General features: G+C 38.0%; 2 long non-coding RNA genes and 1 other non-coding gene across 3 annotated transcripts; 1 reads left to right on the top strand and 2 right to left on the bottom strand.

Annotated features, from left to right (window-relative positions):
- Positions 1-951: 951 nt before the first annotated feature.
- On the bottom strand, positions 952-1,864 carry LOC149501179 (uncharacterized). The gene is made up of 2 exons (XR_016324440.1): positions 1,349-1,864; positions 952-1,019 (listed from the first exon to the last, which is right to left on the bottom strand). It is a non-coding gene; the product is annotated as an uncharacterized LOC149501179 (long non-coding RNA).
- Positions 1,865-8,236: 6,372 nt separating this feature from the next.
- On the bottom strand, positions 8,237-8,309 carry TRNAK-UUU (transfer RNA lysine (anticodon UUU)). Its single transcript has one exon. It is a non-coding gene; the product is annotated as a tRNA-Lys (tRNA).
- Positions 8,310-8,475: 166 nt separating this feature from the next.
- Positions 8,476-16,170, top strand: LOC149501178 (uncharacterized). The gene is made up of 4 exons (XR_016324454.1): positions 8,476-8,817; positions 10,955-11,130; positions 15,153-15,364; positions 15,782-16,170. It is a non-coding gene; the product is annotated as an uncharacterized LOC149501178 (long non-coding RNA).
- Positions 16,171-25,825: the final 9,655 nt, after the last annotated feature.

Raw genomic sequence — 25,825 nt, 5'->3', positions numbered from 1 at the left:
TTGTGTGTTTTGCGTTCGTGATATTTCGGCATTTTGTGACTTTGATACGGTTCTTATTACTTTCTAAGTAGTGCTAAACAGTTTTACAACATGTATTCCAACTGGATAGTTAAAGAATTAAAGGAGGAGTTGAGAAAACGTGTTGCATATTTACGAAGAAAAAAAGTGGATTTTGTCGAAAGGTACAATGTTGATGTTTTATTTTAACTTAGAAAACTTCTCTCAAACTGTTTCCGGTAGCTATTATAATAATAATATTAAATTGTGTACCTTAGGAACTTTATTCCTTGTAGCATGTGCAAAAAGAATTGCTCATATTACACACATTACCTACCAACTAATGTATTATTTTGCTTTTTTCAGATTAGAGCTACATGACCAAAATTTTAATTTTGAAACAAAATGAAAAAAATGCTCTAGCAAAATATGCTACTATATATGATTTGCTAGTGGAACCATGTGGCATTTTCAATAGCCAAGAGCGCCCATATCTTGCTGCATCTCCTGATGGCGTGTTGGGCGAAGAAGCTATAATTGAAGTGAAATGTCCATACGCTAGCAGAAAACATGAAATAAATATAACAACGGTGCCTTACTTAGAACAATGTAACGGGATATTGTCTCAAAAAAAAACCTGCCCATATTATTATCAAATCCAAGGACAGTTATACTGCTCAGGCAAAACATACTGCAACCTGGTCATTTACACCTACAAGGACATCAGTGATTTATGTTGAAAAAGACAATAATTTTATAAATAATATGTTAAATAAATTAGATATCTTTTATGAAAATATTTTCAAAGAAGCATTGTATGAAAAACATCTGTATTATAACTATACACACTTGTCGAAATAAAAAATCAGGAATATTTTTAATTATTTTTATTGACAATTCCTTCTCTAATATTACATAAGTAACTTCTCTACTTTTTGTTTCGTCAGAAACTGGTTTCATATTCCATGAAAATATAGATGGTACAGCACCTTTCTTCAGATATTTATGTTAATGTTTGACACCTACAACACAAAGAATAACATTTAAATATACTATCACAAGGAAACCTGACCATAGTTTCAAAATATTTGTTATTGCAATGGATGCAGCGATTTAGATAGAACTTTCAATAGTAACAGCTGATAATGAACAACAGCTCATGAGGAATGTGTTTCCTCCAGTCTGATTTTGTGTTTGTTAAAAGGTTCCTTACAGCATAAATCTACTTGCAAAATTTGTTAGCAACTAATAGTATGCCTAACTAATTATTATTGGATTTTTTTAATAAGAGAACAAAGATGTGTGCTACACTTAGTCATGCATTATAAATATTTGATAGAAAGAAGCATACCTGTGTATTTACTAATGTTTTCATAGTCAGATTCCACAAAGTGTTTACGACATAACCTCGAACTTTTTGTGGGAGTACTTTTTTCGCGTCAAATGGCCTTTAACCACAGTCTTCTAATTTTCTTGTCCTTCGGGAATTGATGTACTCCAATTTCTGAGCATATTGGTACAAAACAACGCGTCATTGTGCTTAAAATAATTTTTAATCAAAAATTCCAATACAAATATTGAATGTTATGGGAACAATGCACACCAGCGCCACTTTGACAGTTGCCAACCCCATTAATATGAAGCGGACCATCGCCAAGTTACTAAAATTTCAGATGAGAGTTGCCCCGGGGTTTTCTATTGTAAAAGCAAAGTGATAGAGTTATTTGTGGAGATGGATTGTTATGCCAGCCGAAATATAGATTTTTGATTTCATTTTGTTTTTATTTTATTAATTTTTTATTGATGCGCCAAACAAATTATAATCATTACAGTACACTACATATTAAACAAAACGTACAAATAGTATTTCATAACCGATCTGGATTGCTATCAAAATGTAATGCGCACTCAGCAAATCCATATTAGTGCGCTTACCTACTTCAGCCGCAGCCGTACCTTACGCCATTGTATATGCAAAACCCCAAACATTCAACATTTTCCAGGGTAGAACATGATGAAGATTAGTTCTCAAAATATCGACAACTAGCCATTGATAAATAGGATATCCTTCACACATCTGACAAATCCCCTGAGTCTAGGTTCAAAAATAATTTATTGTTTTAACAGTAGTTAGTGGCCTTGACTAGTGCTCCACGTGGTTAGGGCACCGGGGTCTTAGATAAAAGCTGTGCTTAAAGCGAGTGGAACAAAAGCGAACAGTGTCTGATGACGAATTATCGCGGCAGCTGCTCTGGGGTCGTCTCTTCGAGCTATTGTAAATGAATAATGGGAACGCAAATACAAGCCATTGTGAAGAAGTCAATTGATTTATTGTTTGGTTTTCAGATTAAAGCGAAAAACAACATTTTATTCATTGAACGTAGAATCAATTCTTGGAAATGAATACGTATGAGCTGAATTTTATATAAAAAACTATTTTATTAAGTTTTCTATGTTGTTGCATCTAAATCAAAATTAACTAAAATTTCAAAGGTACGTCTGCTTTTTATCCTCGATTTTCAGATATTTTAGTGTCATTTAAACCTCGGCTTAGCATAGTTTTAAGATATGAGAGAGTTGTAGATTATTCACAAGTCTATGGTGTTCATGTAACTATGTAACTAGAGGTCACGCAGTAGTCGAAATTCGACTATAATTAATTGGAATTGTAAGTTTGTAAACTATTATGATTGTATTTTATACTTCTATAATCACAAATTTCGCCAAGACTACACTATAAAAAATATTAACAAAGACAAATATTTAATCTATTCTCAATTTGACAACAGACGTCAAGAACAAAAGTTTGACAATAAATAGTATGCATGCGTGTGTGCGTCAAATACATGGTATGTAGTGTGTGTAATGTTTTCTTTATTGATTCAATGTATCTTTTATGCATAATTTAAAAAAAAATTAGCATTTTACACTTCTTCTCTATATTCTCTATAAGTGTGGAAAATTTCATACTCCTCTGTCTGCGCAATTTTCGTAAAAAGGGATACAAATGAATTTTGGAAGGAATTTTGCTTCACGTATAGATATAGATTAATACGCACAAGTCCCATGTTGTAACACTTCTTTAATAGATTGTCTGAGGCTTTCGTTAGTCGTATGTTTGAGGGAGAAGATCTTTACTCTTTAATCTCTCTTAAATTTAATTAATTCTATAGTACGCGATCACGTAAAATGCCACAAAATACTCCAAAATATATTCTATTTCGTAACATGTACTAGAAATTATAAAAGGCGTTTTAAATGACTATCATGTATAAAAACACTATTACATTATAGTTAAACTATAAACTGAAGTAGCATGTACAGATATTTGTCTGGATATGTATTAATTTGTTTATTTGAGCTACGTCTAATGATGAAGTTATATCTCAGTGGTAGGGATGGCGACTCGTCCGATCGCCCGGGGATTCCGCTTGTTTTCCTCAAAATCCTGCTGAACTAGAACCAACCTGCTCATTCCAAACGCGATTCCTCACCGAGTGGTCGATTTTTTTTTTGATCTTTTATGAGACGGTCGATCATCACCTCCCAGGACTCGATGTTGACAAGAACCAGCTGCGACCAGTCTGGTCGTAATTGGGTGTCGAGGATACGACGCTGCTCCTTCCAGGTGAGTAGAGTAACCTGGATCAAGGACCGAGGCTACGTTTCCTTTTTTATTTATGGCAACTATCGCTACATTTTGCAATACATTTTATTAAAACATCAAGCATGTTCCTAGGTGCGTTGATAATACTAGCACAAAAAAAAACACGTGTAAAGCTATTGCATAGCATTTTTTATCAACTTATGCAATTATAATTAGACAATAATAATTTAATATTAAAACAATAATAAAATAAGACCACGCTAGATAAAAGCTATGCAATAGCTTAAAAAATTCTGAAGTGTCCTCGACAATTATACAAAGTATCAACTCAATCGGACCAACGATGTCGGAGTTTATCAATCTCAGACAAACATACATCAATCTATTTAGGAAGTAATATTAGATAACCTTTTGATAGTAAAAAAGTTGGGTCCTAATCCACATTTTGTTAGAAGAGCACACGATCCTCTCAAACCGAAACGCATCATGCTGCATCAGGCTGCTGTGCCGTATGAATAGGCAGGTGGGTGGTACCGCGCCACGAGGTCTCAGCCTGTGCGCACTCACAGCACAGTAAATGTAAAACTATTGTGATCGAGAAAGTGTTTGTTGGTTTGACCTTTATCACTCATCAACGAAAAAAAGTACTTTTTTTAAAGGTCAATAAATATGCAAAAAATTATCCTGAAAAAATATATGTGGTTCTATTACAGCAGACGGCACGGTGTTCTAAGCTCGCACGGGTCGCTACCACTGTCCTCGTTATTGCTGCGGCAAAGCAGTCATGCACTCTAGTTTAAGAATGGAGCAGCCGTTACAAAATACAATTCTTTGCTTTCATTCTGAATTTTATTCTGAGCCAAACTATTGCTAGCTAATTGGTTATGCTAACTTCATCGAATATGTAGGTGAGCTCACGGGGCTCAGTTTAAGAACCCGGGCCGAGATGGGGCGTAAGGTGCAATGAAAGTCGTTTGGTGGTTCGGGCGCTAAAATATCCTTGGACAGAGTTTGCTCTTAACATCTGCAGACCGTCAAGTCCCAGATACTCCGGGCGTCTTCTAGGTACCGACACCTCATATGAGGTTCGGTCCCCCGCCAGAATAAAGAAATGGTGTATATGTGTGTGTGGCCCGCCTAAGCGAACACTACACTTACATAAGTCATGACTTACATAAGTCAGTTATGTAGAGTGCCACCTTATTGCGAAAGGACAATTTACTTCGCTTCCAGATATGGGACAAAGTTTTCCGAGTAAGAAAGCAGTTCGGTCGCGGACTGTTTTTTATAAGAGGACAGTATGTCATTCCTTAAGAGTGACCCCTAGATTTTTGAGCTTACGGCTGGAGCTGAGGGGCCAGGGTATTGGTTTGATAGAGGCGATACTGCGTCCAGCACGCTGTGGGATACTCAAATTGGTATCGAGAGTGCCACCCCTTTTAAATAGCACGGCTTTGCTCTTCGTGGACTTGTCTATGGGCTCCAGTAACCACTTAACACCAGGTGGGCTGTGAGCTCGTCCACACATCCAAGCAATAAAAAATAAATAAAAAAACTTAGGTCGATGCGCCACTTCTGGTACCACTGTTAGATTGATTTTTGCCTCCATCGAGATAATTGTTCACAAGAACACGTGGAAGTTTACCACAACTGATAGCAATTTTGGTCAGTAAACAGTACTACACAGATTATACAATATTTGTTTATATACAGATATAACAAAAATAAATATGTATTTCTCATCTTGTAATAAAAATTAAAATAACTAAATTTTCAATATTATTATAATAGTAACGACAAAAAATGTTGGCGATAAAACGGTTGTTATTTTATCATTGGAAAAAATCAGAATCATTAAAATAAATTATAGTTCGTGTCAATTGGTTTGCAGTTTGGTGATAAAACATCTTAGTGTTTGTTACTTGTGTGGATGACAGGAATTTCCTTTGTCGAAACATAGTTTTTTATTATTATTTTGTTTTTCAAAACTGTTTGTATACCGGTAGGTTTTACCAAAGGATTAAGAATCATTGCGAAGCGATCATGACAATCGAGGAATGATTAAAATACTTTTTACCATTGGAACAGGCTTTCAGCAATACATTTTACGATTCAAGATTAACGAATAATAGGAACAGACTTGTGAGTAATAGGCTTATTACACTTGGCTGAATTCAGACGCCTGAATTCAGTCGCTACTGAATTAGGCCAAGTGTAGGCATTAAGTAAGTTAGTCTACTGAATTCAGTAGCAAGGATGGTTTCTGACTGACTGAATCATTTAGAAGCCTAATTAGAAACGCATTTAGGAAGGTGTAATCGCATTTAGTTACTGAATGGTTTCATTCAGTCGTCCCACAGCTCTCCGTGCGTAAGGACGTTTTAGTTTGTTTTTTGCTTCCGAATAAAAAGTATTAATTTCGTCGCCTTTATTTAATGTGCCAGACATTTATAAATAGCCTCAACATGTTTCAGGGATAGTGTTTGTCATCAGGGGTTGGGTTAATGAAGAACTAAATTTTAAATCTTGATACGAATTTCCTATTGCAAGAAATCTTAATGTTACAACCAATCTTTCTTTTGGACTTATACTATCGTAGGATTAGATATGTAATAGTTATATAATAGAGTATTGTAGGATAGTATCCTGCTTTTGAATAAAAGGTGTCACAAGGATTAATATTAGGTCAAACGAGATCGAATCCATTTATAGATAATTTTTTAAGTCTGCTGGTTCTAAATCACTCATAATGTTCATATTTGCTAACCGCATTCCGCACTGCAATAAATATTTCTTAACCGACATTCTTGTTTTTTTTTTTTTGAGAAATTGAAACAAAAAACAAAAATAAAATAAAACAAAAAAATTGTTGTTGTCTAGACAATACTGGGGCCATCATCTTACGCACACGACACGTCTTACTTCGTCGCGTTTAAACTGACAATTGATTCAGTAACTGAATTTAGAACAGTGTAATCAGAAGCTTCTAAATTTGCTTCTGAATTCAGTTCAACCAAATGTAATAAGCCTTTTAGCCGTAAAATTGCTTTTAACGATTTTAAGTGACACACATTTTAAGAAAAGCCTTAAATAAGTATTTTATAACACAATTAACTAAATTTTAGGTTTATTTATTTACCCATCTAGGTATCTAGTAAAACATTTTGTTACAAAGCAAATTTGTAAACATTGTTAATGGAAACGAAAAAACATTACCAGAGTAAGATTAGAATAATTAATGCACAGAAAAATTCCAATTTTTTTTTATCAATTCTGATAGCCTTGAGTGGCATTACCCTAGTGTGTAGGTGAGCTCACGGGGCTTAAACCGGAGTTGTTGTTAACACTGGCCCTAGCAAGGGCAGTGTTTCGGAAACGCGACCCATTGAGAGGATCCGGCGAGAAACTCAGTGGGCTGTGTCTGTGGGTTAATTTACTCGCCGAGCCCTTCATCGCTAGCGAGGGGTTCGGCAAGAACGGTGACTGGTTGAGGTATCTAAAAGCACCATAATTATGTCGCTGAAAACCTGACAGACTCGGTGGTGCTGTAGTTAGCGCCCCTGATTTTGCGCCGAAGGGGGTGGGTTGGATTCCCACACAGGACAATCGTTCGTGTGATGAACAGGTTTGTTTGATCTTTGTCTGGATGTTTATTATCTATTTATATGTATATTTAAACGTATATATAAGTATACATCTCAATCTCTGGTACCCGTAACACAGATAATCCAAAATTAAAATTATTATTATTTATCAAGTCTTAGACCAAAAAAAAACAAGTCCGATATTGTTATCCAACTATACGGGAAAATCAAAAGAGTACCTAATTATGGTATTTTTATGCTAGGACGGGAAACAAGCTCACAGCCTCCCTGGTGATAAGTGGTTACCGAAACCCATGGGTATCACAATGTGTATGCCATCACCTACCTTGCTTAGCATATGAGGTTTAAATGTCAATTGTAGTAAATGTTGCCTCAAACCTTCCAAGCCGGGACGCTTGATAGCTGGGCTTCAGAGACAGGCATTCACGAATCAGCTGCCCTTGAGGTATTAGGTCTCCATCGGAAGCGCTCGGGTGGCTCTTAGCAAATCCACACATCTCCTGGCTGAGCCCGTACTCGTCCACCTGTTCTGGTAAAACTGGAAAGGTCTCCATGCCATGAGTAATCCTTCCTTTCTACAAAACAAAACAATAATGTAGTAACTGAGAGAAAAAAAAAGTCAAGTTAAAACAGAATTTCTCACATCAACGATGATATGAGGCCGTCAGCGCAAAAGTGGGCTAAGCTTACCATAGCTATTATGGAGCAATGAGGTTTAAGTTTTCATGGATTTGAATTTGAGTAGGCAAAAAAACAATACGCGCAAAAATAATGTTTACAAAGCCATCTGTTATCTATGAGTGAAACTATGGATAGGCTGGTATTGCATAAAAATTGATTATATTTTAAATAAATCCCAATATACATATAAGCTTGAATATAAATAATTGTGGGCTAGACCACTTTTGTGCTGACGGCCTCATATAACAGTAGTGAAAACGTATATTTGATATCAAACAAAATTATTATTCATTAATTGAAGGTCATGTTCGATAGAATGTTGTATAAAAAAAACAACAAAAAGGACCGCCCGAACAGGGACTTGAACCCTGGACCCTTGGATTAAAAGTCCAATGCTCTACCGACTGAGCTATCCGGGCTTACGCGTTTGCGATTGAAATTTATATTAGCTTTCTATAGGAATACATTTATGTATTCAATTCATTATTTTCATGCGTTACATGACGTATATAATGCGTTATCGCTTGTAAACTTCATGCCGAACCCCTGTGCAATATAGTACGATAGCATACTGCATCGACCAGTGTGCTCAGTGCGAGTTTTTTAATTTCTCGATCACGTTAAAGCTAACTCAAATTTGTATGGAGTTGGAATAGCAAAAGAAAGAAGGAAGCCGATCCAACTCCATACAAATATGAGTTAACTTCTGTATATTTCACCTTTTATAACCTTTAGATTTACTTAATATAAATTTGTAAATACAAAACAGTTAATTAGCGTTTTCTTCTGTATTTTATTATATCAACGAATTTAGTGAATTTTAGTGTTGTGAATAGAAACATTTAAGTAGTGACTTGTGATTCAATTACTCAACCACGTACGTGAATACGTACATTGTGTGCAGGTTTAATGAATCTAATGGTTGAGGTGAGTGATAATGGGCACAAAGAAACAGGAGCATTTCACTCTTTTATTAAAAAAAAAACTGACCTATAACTTTTTTGAAATATCTTCTACGTTTTAATAATCTCACTGGCGGAATCCCAGACTGGCTTGATTGACAAACAAACGAACAGATACATAACCATTAAAAAGACAGGTGGACTCTTGGACTGTAATGAAGTTGATCGTTGTGAGCTTAAGAAGCCTATATTCGGTTTTTGTTTATTATGTATGTTTGTAAATCGCTTAAGATGGAAGGCAGAGAGATGTTAGGCGATTACCCTTGGCTCTCTAGCCCTGTATTGATAACGAAATAATAGATACTTGTGTTAGTGAGTGAGAATCAATTGTTTTGTGTTTACGAGCGGCGCACCTTCAGGCCCGAGACTCGAAAGCGAAGGCTGAAATCGTAAACGCGACATCTAATCATGTCTTTGTTTTTCTGTTTTTTATTACCACAGTTTTTTGTTTATTAACTAACGAAAATTGCTTTTGTGATGTTATTTTTGTTAGATTAGGCAATCGAATTTACGGTTCGCGGTACGTTTAGCGGGTAGATGAATCTTTAGACAGTACAACATGGATGTTGTCTCCGAAACGCCTTTGTTTCGTCTTTACAAGGATTTGTTGCAGGGGAGATAGGCAACGCCGTTGATATCTATCTATCCGCGTGCTCGACCTTGGAATTAGGGAGAGCAACAACAGGATTTAGATTGTATAATAAACAAAAAGATTATTTGATGGAAACGACAAACGAAAGATGATTCGCTGGGCGAGTGATTTCACTTGGCCGACTGACGCTCTCGATGCTGTTTTTCGGAACTTGTATGTATTTAATGTATCAAAGATGGCGGGACATCGTGAGACGTATCAAGTCTGCTCACTCCACCACTACATGACGATCACGAACACTCCGTCAAGAGTGACACGATTGAGAAGAAAAAGAAGAAGATATATTGTGTATTAACAGCCATGGAAAGGAGCATGTTGAAAATTAGAAGAATACATAGAATTAAGAATGAAAACATTCGTCAAAAACTAAACTTACCGATGCTCTCAGCCACGCACTCTCACTTAAGTGGAGATGGGCCGGACACATCTCACAATACCCAGACAAAAGATGGACCATTGAAGCCACACGACGGAAAGGACCAATGGGGAAAAAGAATGTTGGTCGACAATTAAGAGATGGGCTGATGACATAACACACGTCGCAGGAAACGACTGGATAAAACCAGGCAAGAACAAGGAATCATGGAAAAGGATGGAGGAGGCTTTTACCCAAATAGGGGTCCTAATCTCATAAATAGTACTAATATTAAATAATTAATTAATTATAAGATAGTAACCTTTTAATTTTAAAGTACAACTTACTAACAATCATTGTGTTATAAATCGAGAGTGAGAATGGGATTAAATGGCTTTATTATTATTATTATATTGTGTATTCATCTCGGAAATGTCATTAGCACGACTCATGTGTTCGTCATATATGTATCTTTTATTGTAAGATGTAAGTAGTTCTATATCTCATTACACTTGATAAAGCTGATCGTTTTGTTGAACATTTACTTAATTGGACGAAACAAGAACGGATGTAATGAAATGTACATAATTGATTAGGTGTTTGTTTCTGTGCATCCAGGAAGAATAAATTAGTGTAGTTCGGCTTGGGGGTCCATCTTGATTTAAACAGAATCCATGTTAGTCTTATAACATTAAGAAAACGATCTAATAGCGTCTTAATTGACCATACATTTCTTTTCTTCTTATTTTATATATATATATATATATATATGAGTCGACTATTATCAAAGCCGGCAATGTGGCTTTTGGACAATTAGTGGTAAATCAGAAAAACGAATTATTGACTTTGTATTCCATTGGCAGTCACAAAACTCTTCTGAACGACATCTTAGATAAATAACAGGTTAAGTATTAACCTTTATTTAATGCAGGTTTTGAACCGTATTCTTTGAAGGAGACGATTATATTCAAGTCAATCTGTATTGACATATCAATAACATTTTTTTGTCCAAATGCACAGATTGCCACCTTTGATAATAGACGACTCATATTATCTCGTATTTTCTTTGACTAGAGATATGTCGTTACTCCGCAGCTACGGAAGTGGACTATTACTAGCAGTTACGGCAAACGAAAATAAATGTGCAAACGCTCTGTAATTTGCATCGGTAATTTAAAAGAAGAAAAAAAAGAGAATTATGAGCAAATTCTTTTGTCACCTTAATTAAATTATCAGCTGCGGGTCGACACGGCGGATGGCGTTCGTAATTGGTAAGATGGTGTACAAGTACTTCTAAGTTATGAAGCTACACTGTGATCAAATATTGTGTGGGAATTTTTTTCAAAATAATTTACTTAAAGTCGGCCCACATGCTAGGAGTTTACTAACCACATCGACGAAGAAATGTATATCCTTCTTCAGTTCATTTGACGGGCTCTTGCTTGGAGCTCCCGGCGCTAACCAGTCACTTGGTAATGCCCCTGACATTCAGTGCAGCAGTGACCACCGTGAATAGATGTCTGACGGTGTGAGGTAGCGATTCACGTTTTGATGTCGAAGGGATCCGATAGCACTTAACATGAGGTGGGTGACTCACCCGTCATTTATAAAAATGAAACCAACTTCATTCATAGTCATATTTATAATTAAACTAGCTGACCCGGCAGACTTCGTAGTGCCTCAATCGATAAATAAAAGACCTAAACTTTTGTATAAAATAAACATAAAACAAACAAAAGGAATCCGTCCGACGGGGGACACATCAAAGGAAAAACAAAATTATTATTTTTATTTAATTCCGAGTATTTTCATATTTATCTACTTTTTAAACCTTCTCTGGACTTCCACAAATAATTCAAGACCACAATTAGCCAAATCGGTCTAGCCTTTCTTGAGTTTTAGCGAGACTAACGAACAGCAATTAATTTTTATATATACATATAGATAATAAATATAAAATATGGTTTAGCACCTATAACTGCACAGATTAGAGAGAACCTACATCCTATGACCTGCGACCTTCGTTTCTCGTTACACAAAGTTCATGATCATTAAATAATTAGGTAAAACCGAGATAATGGTACTTAATTAGACAGTTTAATTATTAATGCCGCATCATGTTGGATCTGGTCGGCGCGGCGGCCCGCGGTGACCTGGATACGAGTTTTTCGAGCAGTTTCGGCCTTGTGGTGATGAATACAGAACGTATATCAAACCATGAAGAGACGATAATGTCACATAAATAGTACTCTTCTATCTGTGAACTTTTACAACACTGGAATTTGAACTATAGGATACATGACAGACATGTGGTCGTTTATTTGATATGAGTGTCACCCGCTCAGCGTCTTCACAACAAGATAGCGGTTCAAGACATCGTACATATCGGATGGCGCGCGTGCTGTGGCTTTAACTGAATTAATGTTAATCGACAAATCAATTAATAAAGCGGTTCAAATCTGAAAACATTAGATAATCATCAGATTATCAATTTAAATCTTAAAAAAAGTAGTTTTTCGCGGAAAATTCAGCGTAATATGAGTTGGTTTTTAAAATACCTACGACGGGTTCTACTAATGGTGAGCGACCATTGCAACCTGGGGAGATCAGCTATAACTTAAGCTTCGTTTTGAGGTGGACATGTCGCAGATTTCAGTCATATTGAACTATGTTCATAGACACACTTCTTTCGATAATAATTTCTTTCAGATATTGAGCCGAGAAGGTCCACCACTTAGGTATACTAACGACTGTGATGACCTTATTCTGTGTCCTTAACGTCACCCCGCTGAGTTTCCCGCTGGATATTCTCAGCGGGTCGCCGGCTGCCTTTGAGCTGTCAGAGAGCACTCGGGCGGTGGTTAGCAACCCTCCCCTTCTTGTCGAGCCGCGAGCTGCCCCACCCGTCCCGCTACACAAGGTCGTCAGACCAACAACGGTTTGAAGGATGGGGCAGCAGTTGTAACTATACTGAGACCTTAGAACTTATCTCAAGGGGGTGGTGCATTTACGTTGTAGATGTCCATGGGCTCCAGTAACCACTTAACACCAAGTGGGCTGTGAGCTCGTCCATTGATCTAAGCAATAACAAAAAAAACGACCGCACTATTGACAATGATTCGCTGAAATAATCTTGTTTTTATTCTCTGAAGGCCAGTCTTTTCTTAGCATGTTATTATTTTTGATTATATTTGATTTTATTATTTTTGATGTCGTCATGGCCTAAACGATAGCTGAATCTTGTTCTCTTCTTCTTTGTCTCTCCACCTTATCTGACTAGGTGGGGTCCGCACAGTTTTCTATTCCATTCACCTCTATCAGCCGTCATCTCAACACTCACTCCTCTTTCTCTCATATCATCATTTACACACTCCATCCATGTCTTCTTCGGTCGACCTCTTCCTCTTCTACTTTGTACTACCATTTCCATACATCTCCTACTCACTTGCATCTTCTCTCTACGCACCACATGTCCAGACCACGATAACCTGCATTCAAGTCACTTTGTGTAACCTTTGTGAACAACGTGTAGGTAATTTAGTGGGATTCAATAAATATTACCAGCCCACTGGTGGGCGCGGCCTGCCTCAACGTTTGCCACGGTGACGGGTCCAGCACTGTCTGCAAAGTTTCAATGCCTCACACAAAAACTAAAAAGGCTGGAATATATTTTCAGAATCATACTTTCAATTTCATAACTTTAGCACGCGGTAGGTTTCGTCAAGGTCACGACCTGAATACTACTAAACGTATACAATTTCTTTGCAAATAACATAGCAATCATCATTCACCCTTTCATGCATGTTAAGATGCTCTTTTTTTCTAAATACTTAAAAAAACATTATAGTATTTATTTAGAGCTGCTAACGAACTAGATAACGGTTTCACGTCGTGTTCTATAATTTTCGTTTCTTTTATATCCAATTTTACAAATATTTAGTTTTAGTGGCCACGGACGACATTTTATTATTTTGCATTATCATCTAATGATTAATCCATGTTAATAAAATCAAAAGATGTGTATGTTTGTTGTGTTTTCTCTATGCGTTCGGAAGCCATATAACCGATTGTATTGGTATTGACACTTGGTATTGACACTCCTGTGTAGGTTTTGTGGGAGTACCATCATCGTGCGACAGGTGGCGTGCGTGTAAGGTCAGAAATCGATTTACTTTTACAGTGAAATGTATATACAAACGAAAAAAAAATGGATTTCCTGTAAATATTACTATCTAATACTGTCTCTGTAATGCTACTATCATTGAGCTCATATTGGCTTACCAAATGAACAATGCCCTACGACGGATTAAATTTAGTTTCACCCACCCCAGCACCCATAGTTCCTAACTGATGACGATCAGTTTTTGTACTCGAGCGGAAGAAGCGAGGTCGTCATATTTCCGTGTTTCCCGCCAAATTATCCGTGTAATGGCGGTACAGCGTGACGACAAGATGGCCGTCCAACAGATTGTGTACGCTGACGTATTATTGTTAGGTTTTTTGTGTCTAAGATAATACTGCATTTCCGATCTGTATAGATTCTTGTTCGCTGCAGGTAATAGACAGATACGAGGAAGTCGACCTCCGGTCTGGGTGGCTTGTGTGGGTGGGATGGTGCCATGGTGTCTGAAGGTACTGGCAGCTGCCATTGATGTTGAGTGGGGAAGTGGCCTCCGGAACTGGGCCCTAGCATAATCAGTATTTAGAGATTTAGAGCCGTCGGGGTCCAAGTGATTGGGACTCCTCTCTCGGTAGGTTTGCGAACCGTCGGGGCACTTCTCCCTGTCCTCGCGAACTCGATGGATCGTGACCCAGGACGTCTCATCTTCCGGATGACGAAGGTGCTTATCCGGCTGGGTTTCTTGCGCAATTTCGCACCAAAACAGTTGACAAGTGAAATTGGGGCTGTCCATACTTTTTATTGGGAGTGTTCTTCTTGCTACGCACTGATCTGTCGCTTTTGAGCGTGGGCCACAAGGACGGACTTCACCCGATTCCTGCCTACTGCTCTAGGACAGATGGTAGCAAGGTCTCTCAGGCTGAACCTCGTGAGCTCGCCTACTAAACCGGTGAAACTGAAATAGGTCCCTTAGTCTTTAGGTGATTAAAGATAGAATAATTAACAAAATCAAAAAATGGGGCACGTAGGTATTTCGGCTCCCCAATCTCGGCTTGGGGAGTGGCGAATGAGATTTTGAAGAAAGTGCGTTGTGGCTTTGGCCAATCAGTTATCATAATGATAAATAGAATAAAATTGCCTGTTGCTTATTTCTGTTTTTCTTTGTTTTCATAGATCGTGATTATTTTGGGGTTAGCTGTTTTACACAACATTTTATTTGATTCAATAACTGGATTCCTACTGACGCGTTGGAATCTTTAGATCTGAATCGAAGCGACGAAAGCTCCATGTTGCCGACCAACACGCGCCCGAACCTTAAGTGAAATAGAGCCCCATCGAACCATGGAGCCTCAAGTGAGACAGAGGCCCACCGAGCCATGCGGAAGGTAAGGATTGGACGAGCTTAGCGCGGAACGCCGATTGCCCCGCCACGATATTCGGGATTCTGAATTAGCGGTTGTCTACACCATAACCATCGAGCCTGAGGTGGACTATCTCAAGCCCGTCTAAATACAGGGATTCTTCACTGCGACAACAAAACCAGCAAAGGTCGGGAAGCGCGAAGTCAAATCTAGCTATAACATGGATTCATGTTTTCGCGACAACACTTGTAGGATACATTAACAGGAAACGGACAAAGAAATAATTAGTCTCACGTAATAGAAATGAAGTTTGCTGGCAGGTGTCAGAAAACTTGACACCTGTCAGCAAACTTAATCCCTGAAATAACTGATATTATTATCAATAATTAGGTAAGGTTTCGCGATTTACTCGTTAACATTGACATTGTTGTTTATTTTTAGATATGTCAACAAGTTACCGATGCTGTTTTGCTTAGAGAATAAATAAAGGAACAGAAGATTCTATTCTAATAAACTGTAAAGTGGACACTTCCAACAACGCTATGACGCAAGTCACTTATTTTCAAGGGTTACGTACGTATTTGTTGATATCCAGCTGAGTTCTATTGGTTGATATAGTATTTTACGACTGCTATAATATGTGATGCGTATGTATATTTGCTGATTATTTTGTGTATGATTATGTAACTAAGTGAAATTTAGTAGTACTTTACTAGGTTTGGAGATTAAATTGTCAGAATACATAAGATCACCTGTTTCAAATAGCATAATAACTTCTATACTAATATATTATGTCAAACATGAAAACTATATTAATTTAAAGTAAATTTAATACCCATAATTTAATTAAAAAAAAATGTTTTTCTGATTTAAATATTTTTATTTTATTTTTATCACTTAGATACCTGGAGGAGCTCACGGCTCACCTGGTATTAAGTGGTTATCGGAGCCCATGTTGCATTATAAAATATGAATTATTAATCAATTAGTTATTCAGTTTCTCGGCCGGTCTTCTTAGTAGGTCGTGATAACGAGCCAGCGGCACATTCTGCGAACCACTGCTGCCTGAACTGCTGCACCTGCTCTTACTAGGGCTGGGGTTAGAAAATCTTTTCAGGTTGACTCCATGAGCTCAGCTACCCGATCGCGCGTAGCTTGATAAGCCTTAAGGTTTAAGGCTACCGGCGAATACGTAGGGAAAATAAAGTCAACAGTAAATGTTTGGTGAAGAGTGACATCTAGCGCACAATAAATGTAACTAATTGGTGTCATATTATGAAAGCATTTTGGTGTTTCTGGGGGTGAAATTAAAACTTCGATAATAGTGACATCTACTTAAGCTAATATAAACAGTTTGTCAGTGTCATCTGTCGTTAAAAAATTATAACAACGTTCTCGATTGTTCGTTGGAGATATTCTGTTGGTAGTTATACAAGCCAACACTAGATGGCAGTTACAAAGATAAAGACGTTGAGAGTTAGTGCCGGATATTTTATTTATTGTGTGACTAAAACTACTCGCGCGCTACCTGTCGTACGTTGATAGTACCACTGTACCTAATATGTGACATAACAATAGGATAATGGCTTAGGAATGGAGAGGAGATACATAAAAACATTTTTTATTTACATAGATATCTACATAAAATAGAACTAAAGGTCTTAAGCTAACTTCTACACGTCATATAATATACGTACGTTGGCTTAATATCTTTAGGGAGACAGCTAAGCACACTAAACATAGGTACTATTAAAAGGAAAAGTCAATGTGGTTCTGATGTAGTCTGGTATAATTGAAATTCGGAATCGCGAACAAGATATAGGTATCCTTGCTTACACCATTTGTTTCTGTCGTATGACAAGGGAATTACGAACATGATTGCCAATATACTACGCGGCCTCGGGCATACGAACCGACATCCGTTCCTTCAACTTTAATACTGAAAATTAAAAAATGTACCTAAATTATTCTTATTCATTAAACATGTCTAAGCGACGAACACAATGAGGTATCTTCCAATAATTCCTTTAATACTTTACTTGGGGGCCCAAGGAAGATTTGTAGACACCATTAGAATATGAACCATTACTTAAAGTGTCAAGTGTCAGCTACCTTTCTGCAGGATCCTGTCTATGGACGAGACTGTGTCTACGGACTCTTCCACGTAGGAAAGAGTAAGTTAAGAGACGCAGTTTTGAGTTAAGAAACCAGCTTCGTTCGTCTAGAACGACTAGGTGCGGGAATCTGCTGTGGGCAAGCGACCCACGAGCCAAGCCCACTTTAAATAATTCGAAGGCCGATTAAAGGAAAAAATCCCCGCGCGCAAGGCCTTTGTAATTGTGAAATGGGTAATGGTAAATCGGAGTAGTAAAAGTAATAAATAATTTCAACGGAAACATGGCTGAGGCTTATCTAACAACTGGGATACTTTTTTAGAGAAAAAGAAACTCCAAAAGGGACTGGTGGTTTTTTTTTTTTTTTCTAGCTGTGTGGACGAGCTTACAGCCCACCTGGTCGCATTACTGCTTCACGGCAGAAATAGGCGGGGTGGTGGTACCTACCACCAGTAATTACGCAAATTATAATTTTGCGGGTTTGATTTTTATTTACACGATGTTATTCCTTCACCGTGGAAGTCAATCGTGAACATTCGTTAAGTACGTATTTCATTAGAAAAATTGGTACCCGCCTGCGGGATTCGAACACCGGTGCGGCCACGACGACTCCAAAGTGGTAGGGCTTCTTATCAGCCCACTCGGGTAGGCACCACCATTCTGCCAATTTCCAAGTTGTACTGTAGATCTGTCAACTCATGTCTCGAGGTGGGTGGCGACATTTACGTTGTAAATGTCTATGAGCTCCGGTAGCCGCTTAAAACAAAATAGGGCGTGAGCTCGAAAAACAGACTTGAAGATACTTTTTGCAAGTGCTAAAAAATGTACCTACGTAAATCTTATGGTGGATAATTCCAGCATTGTGATTTTAGCTTTTCAAATCGAATATGCTTCTGGTACCATGATTATTGTACCCATTAAATGCAGCAGAAAGAGATTAAAGTTGTAATAGAATTTCAGAAATTTGATAATAGACGTATCATCATGATCATCATCAGCCTTTATCTGCCCACTGCTGGACATAGACTACAAAAATATTACCCGTAAGTTCGGAAATCCCATGAAAGTATGGCCCACTTGTTTCGCTTCGAAGAATGGCTTAGTCGATATTATTATAACCTATACCATTGAGACTCCGACCTCCTATCGGTAATGTCTATAGACACTCTAGTGTGGGTGGCCATGAGCTTTTCTCTGATCTGTACTGAATTCCATCAGCTCTCAATTCGCAGCGCAATTTTTCTTTTCCATCGCCCACGAATAAGTGTATAACAAGTACAACTTTAATCCCATGCCATAAAAAACCAGTAGTTCCCCTTGTACGCGACAGTAATGTTAAAATTTATTTTGTGATGCGTTTCAGAGCGAAAGGTCGCTCCAAGGCGCACATATATACGAGTAGGTATGCCCAGAATATATGATATGAGTATGACTAATGTACGCGTTGTTAAATACTAAACAAGTATCTTCGTCTTGTGTGACCTCAAAAAACGTAATGAGGTCGACGATGTTTCAAAAAGTAAAATGTTGATTTTACTGTTTTCTCTGTTGTTTTCGACAGGCGTAAAGAGCAGCGACGGACGGTAATTAAATAGGGACACAGGAATTTAAAGGCGGTTTTGGGCTACGAAACTTATTGTCTTATTATTTCTGTCTACGTCTCCGACTACCGCTGTTTTTTTTATTGCCCTTGTAGGCGGACGAGCATACGGCCCACCTGATGATGAAGAGTGGCTACCGTCGCCCATGGACTTCAGCAATGCCAGAAGCAGAGCCAAGCCACTGCCTACCGCTGCTATACATATAGAGTTATTATATCCTATATTTTAAGTTTGTTTACATTATTAAGTTTATGTTTTAAGTTTGAATCTAATGTAACTTAAGAACTCCATGATTAATGACATCAGCAGTCAGCCCAAAATGATTGGAAGTAGCAATACACGTGCTAGCTAATGAATTAATAATCTGCTTTTTCTCCACCTTATCCCACTAGATGGGGTTGGCACAGCTAATTTTTCTCTTCCATTCTCTTCTATCAGCCGTCATCTCAACACTCACTCCTCTCTCTCTCATATCGTTATTCACATACTCTATCGAGGTCTTCTTCGGTCGACCTCTCCCCCCTCTACCTTGCACTACCATTTCCATACATCTCTTGGTCACATGCATCTTCTCTCTACGCAACACATGTCCATACCACGCTAACCGTCCGCTCTTTAGTTTGTTGATTACCGGGGCTACCTTCATACTTCCTCTGATATACTCATTATTTATCTTGTCCATTCTTGTCCCTCCACACATCCATCTCAACATTCGCATCTCTGTCGCATGCACTCCTCTTTCATGCTTTGCTTTCGTCGTAATTAAACTATACATATAAATAAAATTGGACTGTCTGTTTGTCGTAGTGAGCTTCTTACTACATGCATATGAATATATATACGGTACATACACCAAAATAACATTTTTTACAATTTTTGTCTGTCTGTCTGTTTGTTCCGGCTAATCTCTGGAACGGCTGGACCGATTTTGATGAGACTTTCACTAATATGTAGCTGATGATATAAGGAGGAACTTAGGCTACTTTTTTTAAGAGTAGTTTCGCCTAGCCTTCCTCGCTAGTTAATAATAAATAACTATAATGTGCGCTCCTAACCGTCTACGGATGTCCACGTGGTGCAGCCAGTACTTCGAAATAATTAGAAATCATTCACATAAACCAAGAGTCCTTATCGCGCGCAATTCAAATGAAGCATTGCGCTAAAGTTCGCCTGATTTGTTTAAATTGCGTAAAGTTAATATATCGTGTACATTCCAAGTTATATTCGGAAAAATAAATACCCAACGGGTTTTCCTGTATTGACACAAATGTATTGTTATTATACACGCTTGATTAAGTTCAAATGGTATTTATGAAGTTACTGAATAATATACAATTAAAACCTTAATGTTGTTTTGAAGCAAACAATAACCAACGCGGTATGAAGTGCGCGCAGACTGACCAACGCCTTCTCTGTATTTCAACAGAAGACTTATCTTCAAGAGGAAACCTAAAAAAATTAATATCTCTAGATTGGTGGACGAGTTCACTGTACGGTGTCAGCGGCAACCTCACACCTCAAACTGCAGATTACGGTATGCAAATGTAAGTTTCGAATTTCATTGTTATCCCTTCAACTTTGAAGAACGACTCCACACGAAACCGTAAACAGTGTAGAGCCAAAAAGGCTTTTTTCTCCTACCTACGCCGAAAGTTCGGTTTTCCTCCCGCTGTACAGGGAAGAAAGTCATTCAAGGTGGGTGGCGCATTTACGTTGTAGATCTTTATGGGCTCCAGTAACCACTTAACACCAGGTGGGCTGTGAGCTCGTCCACCCATTTAAGCAATAAAAAAAAAAACTTTTCCTCCCTGGATACAAGTGCGCATGCGCGTTAGTGTCTACGTCTGCTCTCACGCACCTAAAATTCTCCGCCATTGTTGTGATCGGGTAATTTGCAATATTGTGTTTATTGTAAAAGTGAAATAAACAAAAGACAATAAAATTTAATAGTGAAGTACAAAGACGAGTTCATCAGACAGTTCTTATTCGAGTAGTAGTCGATTATTTAAAAACTTAAAAACAGTTAAATTGTTTTTTTATGAGTAAGTGGGGGCTCCGTCCCTCTACCCCGGACAGGGCTTCGCCCCTGGACCAAGGGTTCGGTACTCCATGAACTTTTGGCCTGGTAGGAGAAAAAATAGTATGTGCGCCGCGGGAAAAAAGTAGGACATCTCATACCGCGTGTTTGCCAACTTTACACGCGGGAGGAAATGTCCTACTTTTCTCCCTTGGTGCACAATGTACTATTAATTCATCTCTCAAAATCATAAAAATTTAATCTTCGCGCCCATGAGCTCCGGCAACCGCTTAACACCAGGTGGGCCGTGAGCTCGTTAAGCCGTCTATGCAATAATAAATATAACTATCGTTAAGCTTTAAACAACATAATATATTGTATTTATAACGTTTACAATTATCCTGTTTTATTATTTGTGGAGTTGAACCGTAACAATCTTTTTTAATAGGTGGCATTAATGATTATATAAATTTAAATAGAATTTAATTCAGTATATATATATATATGTATTTTAAAGAAATATGTGTATATTGTAATATTTTATTTTGATATATTGAGAACAACATATTACATAATGCATCATAAATAAGTAAGGGACTAAATTAAAACTATGAAATTACATTACCAGCACCTCTAACCGCCACCGGAGTAGAGTTCATCCATAGTACCTAGAGCCACTGCGTTCATCTACAGTGCGTTGCCAGGGACCTTTTTTGCCACGCAACATCCGGCTTTGGTATAAGCTCCCCTCCACGGTGTTTCCCGAGCGCTACGACATGTCCTTCTTCAATCGAGGTTTGTGGAGAGTAATTAACGGTAGGCAGTGGCTTGGCTCTACCCCTGGCAATTTCTGAAGTCTATGGGCAATGGTAACCACTCACTATCAGGTGGTACTAGGGCAATAAAAATTAAAATGTTTTTTTAAGTCGACATTCAAACACAAAGAACCTGGGCTTTTTTTTATTGCCCTTGTAGGCAGACGAGCATACGGCCCACCTGATGGTCAGTGGTTACCGTCGCCCATCGACTTCAGCAATGCCAGGGGCAGAGGCAAGCCGCTGCCTACCGCTATAGGTAAATTCGAATGCAAGCTGTTATAGAGAGAGCGCGGGTATAGATTACCCATTAGGAAAAACCCAAAGAGAATCAGAATACTAAAAATAGCCTTAGAAATTAGCAGTGGCGCAGTGACTTTAACTCGCACACGGCGCACAATACCTTTTAGCGACCAATTCGAAAACCATACAATATTATATTACGTAAAATATACTCGCAAATAATGCATGCAGCAAAGATGTTCGCAAATGTTAAGATGGATGTGTGGAGTGACTAGAATGGACAAGATAATAAATGAGTATATCAGAGGAAGTGTGAAAGTAGGCCCGGTAAGCAACAAATTTAAAGCGGACGGTTAGCGTGGTATGGACATGTGATGCGTAGAGAGAAGACGCATGTGACTAGGAGATGTATGGAAATAGTAGTGCTAGGTAGAGGGGAAGAGGTCGACCGAAGAAGACATGGATGGAGTGTGTGAATGACAATATGAGAGAGAGAGGAGTGAGTGTGGAGATGACGGCTGATAGAAGAGAACGGAAGAGAAAAATTAGCTATGCCGACCCCACCTAGTGGAATAACGCGGAGAAAAAGAAGGAGGTACTCGCAAATAAATAAATTAACAAAGTAAAATAGATAAAGTCATATGCTCAAGCTAGGCTTTAAATTCGAGTCAAAAATATAGTTGTGAAAACAAGACTAGATTCTGAAATGTATATGATCATCTAGAATAAGTTTAAAGGATACGTATTATATATTTTACATATTAATAAAGAAATATTTTTAAAGCATACAATTTCAAAATAATATTTTTTTCCTTTTTATATACGAATTTCATTTATTATATTACACTAACACTAAATTTAGAATATATTTTCAAGAAATCAATTATAATTATCCAGATTTTTTTGTTTTGCGGACCACTTAGCGTCCCTTTGTGAAAATCGCCTGGGGCATGATGTCCCCCTTGCTCCCCTCTCTACACTAATGGAAATTAGGCATTTGCTTGTTTAAATTTACCGTGCACACGATGATCCAAGCTCCCGCAGCCCAACGCACGGGAACGTTCCGACTCAAGGGAAGACAACCTTCATCAGAACATAATTGAGACATTGACCTCATACCTCAAAGCTGTCGACTATATTCATGTCAGGTGACATTTTATCGAGATCGATATCCACACAATCTGCTTCCGACTCCTACCTACCGACCTCCTGAAGTCGTTGTGGCCTAAAGGATAACACGTCTGGTGCATTCGTATCTAGTGATGGAACGGTGTTCGAATCCCGCCGGCGGGTTACAACTTTTCTAAGGAAATACGTACTTGTAAAATGTTCACGATTAACTTCCACGGTGAAGGAATAACATCGTGTATATAATAAAAATTAAACCCGCAACATTATAATTTGCGTAATTACTGGTGGTAAGACCTCTTATGAGTCCGCACGGGTAGGTACCACCACCCCGCCTATTTCTGCCGTGAAGCAATGCGTTTCGGTATGAAGGGTGGGGCAGCCGTTGTAACTACACTGATACCTTAGAACTAATATCTGAAGGTGGCCGTGAGCTCGTCCACCCATCTAAGCAATAAAAAAAAACCGACCGATGCTTAATCTAACCGCCCGCCACAAGCACAATCATACGATTATGCAAAGTTGGGAAAATACAAATACAATGAAATCGAAAACTAGATAACACATGGATAATGGTTATTCAACTCGACGCGTGCGCGCGGCTGGCAAAACCCGACCGAGCGCGCAGGTGAAAACCAAATAAGATTTAATTATGTTGGGTTTTGATACTGCCTTATAACAAAAATGTGGTCTCAAGGATAAGACAGCCGGTGTATTTGACGTGATTGGACATGGATGATGGTGAAGACTGAGATAATTTATTAAATTACTGTCAGCCGTGGGATAGCCGTAATACAATAAATAGAATTGAGACTTCTCGAGACAAGTGAATGTGTTGACGCGGTGATGTCTGTGGGGCCCAAGTGGGCCGTGACGTCGTAGGCCAATCAATGCTATGATATACAATACAGATTATCGGATAGTCTAAATCAAAATGGGAATTTATTTTCATTTTACAAAACCAAAATTTGAGTACTTACAGTTCTAGTATTATCATCGTAAGTCGAACGCCATATCCAGTCGATGTTGCCCGTGCGATTCTGGCGCGTCATTTGGTTTTCACTCGCGCCGGTAAACAAGTAACTAGCAAAATAATTATAAGCTTTTTCAATAGCGGTTTTAATGTGGTCGCGTCAACACACACAGCACAGTCACAGCAACGACGAGCTATAGCTCAATTCCTTTTAACTTATTGATATAGATAAATAAATATGAGTATGAAAAAGACAAATCAGCTCTGTATTATTAGTTATCTATTATTAGTCTATTATTAGTTAACGATTATAATTTTCTTTACTTTTTCCTTATCAATAAAAACATTGGAAAATTTTAGTGTATTTTGTCCATATTTTACAAGGAAAAGTGTCAATAAGAATAAAAAAACAATACATTTTAAATATTAGGTATACATGATAAGCGTTTCTAAAACATGTGGTTCAATTAAGTCAATCTAGTTAAGGGGCTACCGTGTCCCAAAATACGAATTTGCCGAAACGATAATTAACTAAATAAATAGTCTACTAGGTTCTATTATCTCGTGGATAATATCTCCCATTCTAGATCAAAGTACCACTTGAAACTATAGTATCCAAATCCACCAGACGGTTTTGGTTCAGCAAACGGAACCCAAATAAATGAAGTTGCATGAGTAAGGCGGGGTGTACAGGTGAGCACTAAAGTGGACGTCCTTCGGAGCTGTATGAGGAAATTCTAAGAATATTGAAACAGCAGACCAAGGAAGGGTTTCCCATGTAATGGCTATGATGAATCTTTCTTAATCTTGCGTAATAATACGTGGCCTTCGTCCATGAGCTGAGTAATCAAATTTTGTTGCGATCTGTTTAAGTTTATCATAATATTTCGGAAATTATACAATTATATTGTTAAAGATTTATGTGTTAGTGTGAGTGCACTTGGAAGAATTATAGAAAAGATCTTTCGTTTACGCTTTTAGTCAACGTAGATTTTTTTTATTTGTTGGTGCTATGATAAGTGCTTCCGTCTCAGTTTCTTCAATGTTCTTGTTATGTAGGTATTTGACATCGATATTCTTGCACTGTCTGTTTGTTTGTGTAATTTTCATATTTCAGATACCTATTATAGTTATTCCAAACTCATGTCGGGCGAAATCGCGAAAGACACTTAGCTTTTCACTTAATTTTAATTATATATTTATGAAGTCGACGTGGTCTAAAGGAGCAAGACGCCCAGTGTATTCTTATCGAGCGATGCGACTGAATCGGTTTTGCCGGATCTTCTCAGTGGGTCGCGTTTCCGATCCGGTGGTAGATTCTGCGAAACACTGCCTTTGCTAAAGCCAGTGTTAGCAACAGTCCGGTTTGAGCCTCGTGAGCTCACCTACACTTCAAGGAGAAGTAGCACACTGAAATAGCATCTCAAGGCTACCAGCATAGGTAGGAAAAAAAAGTCGGTGTTCGAATCCCATAAGCAGGTACCTACCGTAAATTTTTGTAATGAAATACGCACTTAACTTGAATGTTCATGAATGGCTTCTGCAGGGAAGGAATAACATCGTTTCATTAAAATCGAACCCACAAAAATTTGCG

Source organism: Bombyx mandarina, chromosome 17 (assembly GCF_030267445.1).
Source record: "Bombyx mandarina strain Sakado chromosome 17, ASM3026744v2".
NCBI classification, from domain to species: Eukaryota; Metazoa; Arthropoda; class Insecta; order Lepidoptera; family Bombycidae; genus Bombyx; species Bombyx mandarina.
The sequence above is the reverse complement of the archived record's forward strand: the minus strand, read 5'-3'. Positions and strand labels throughout refer to the sequence as shown.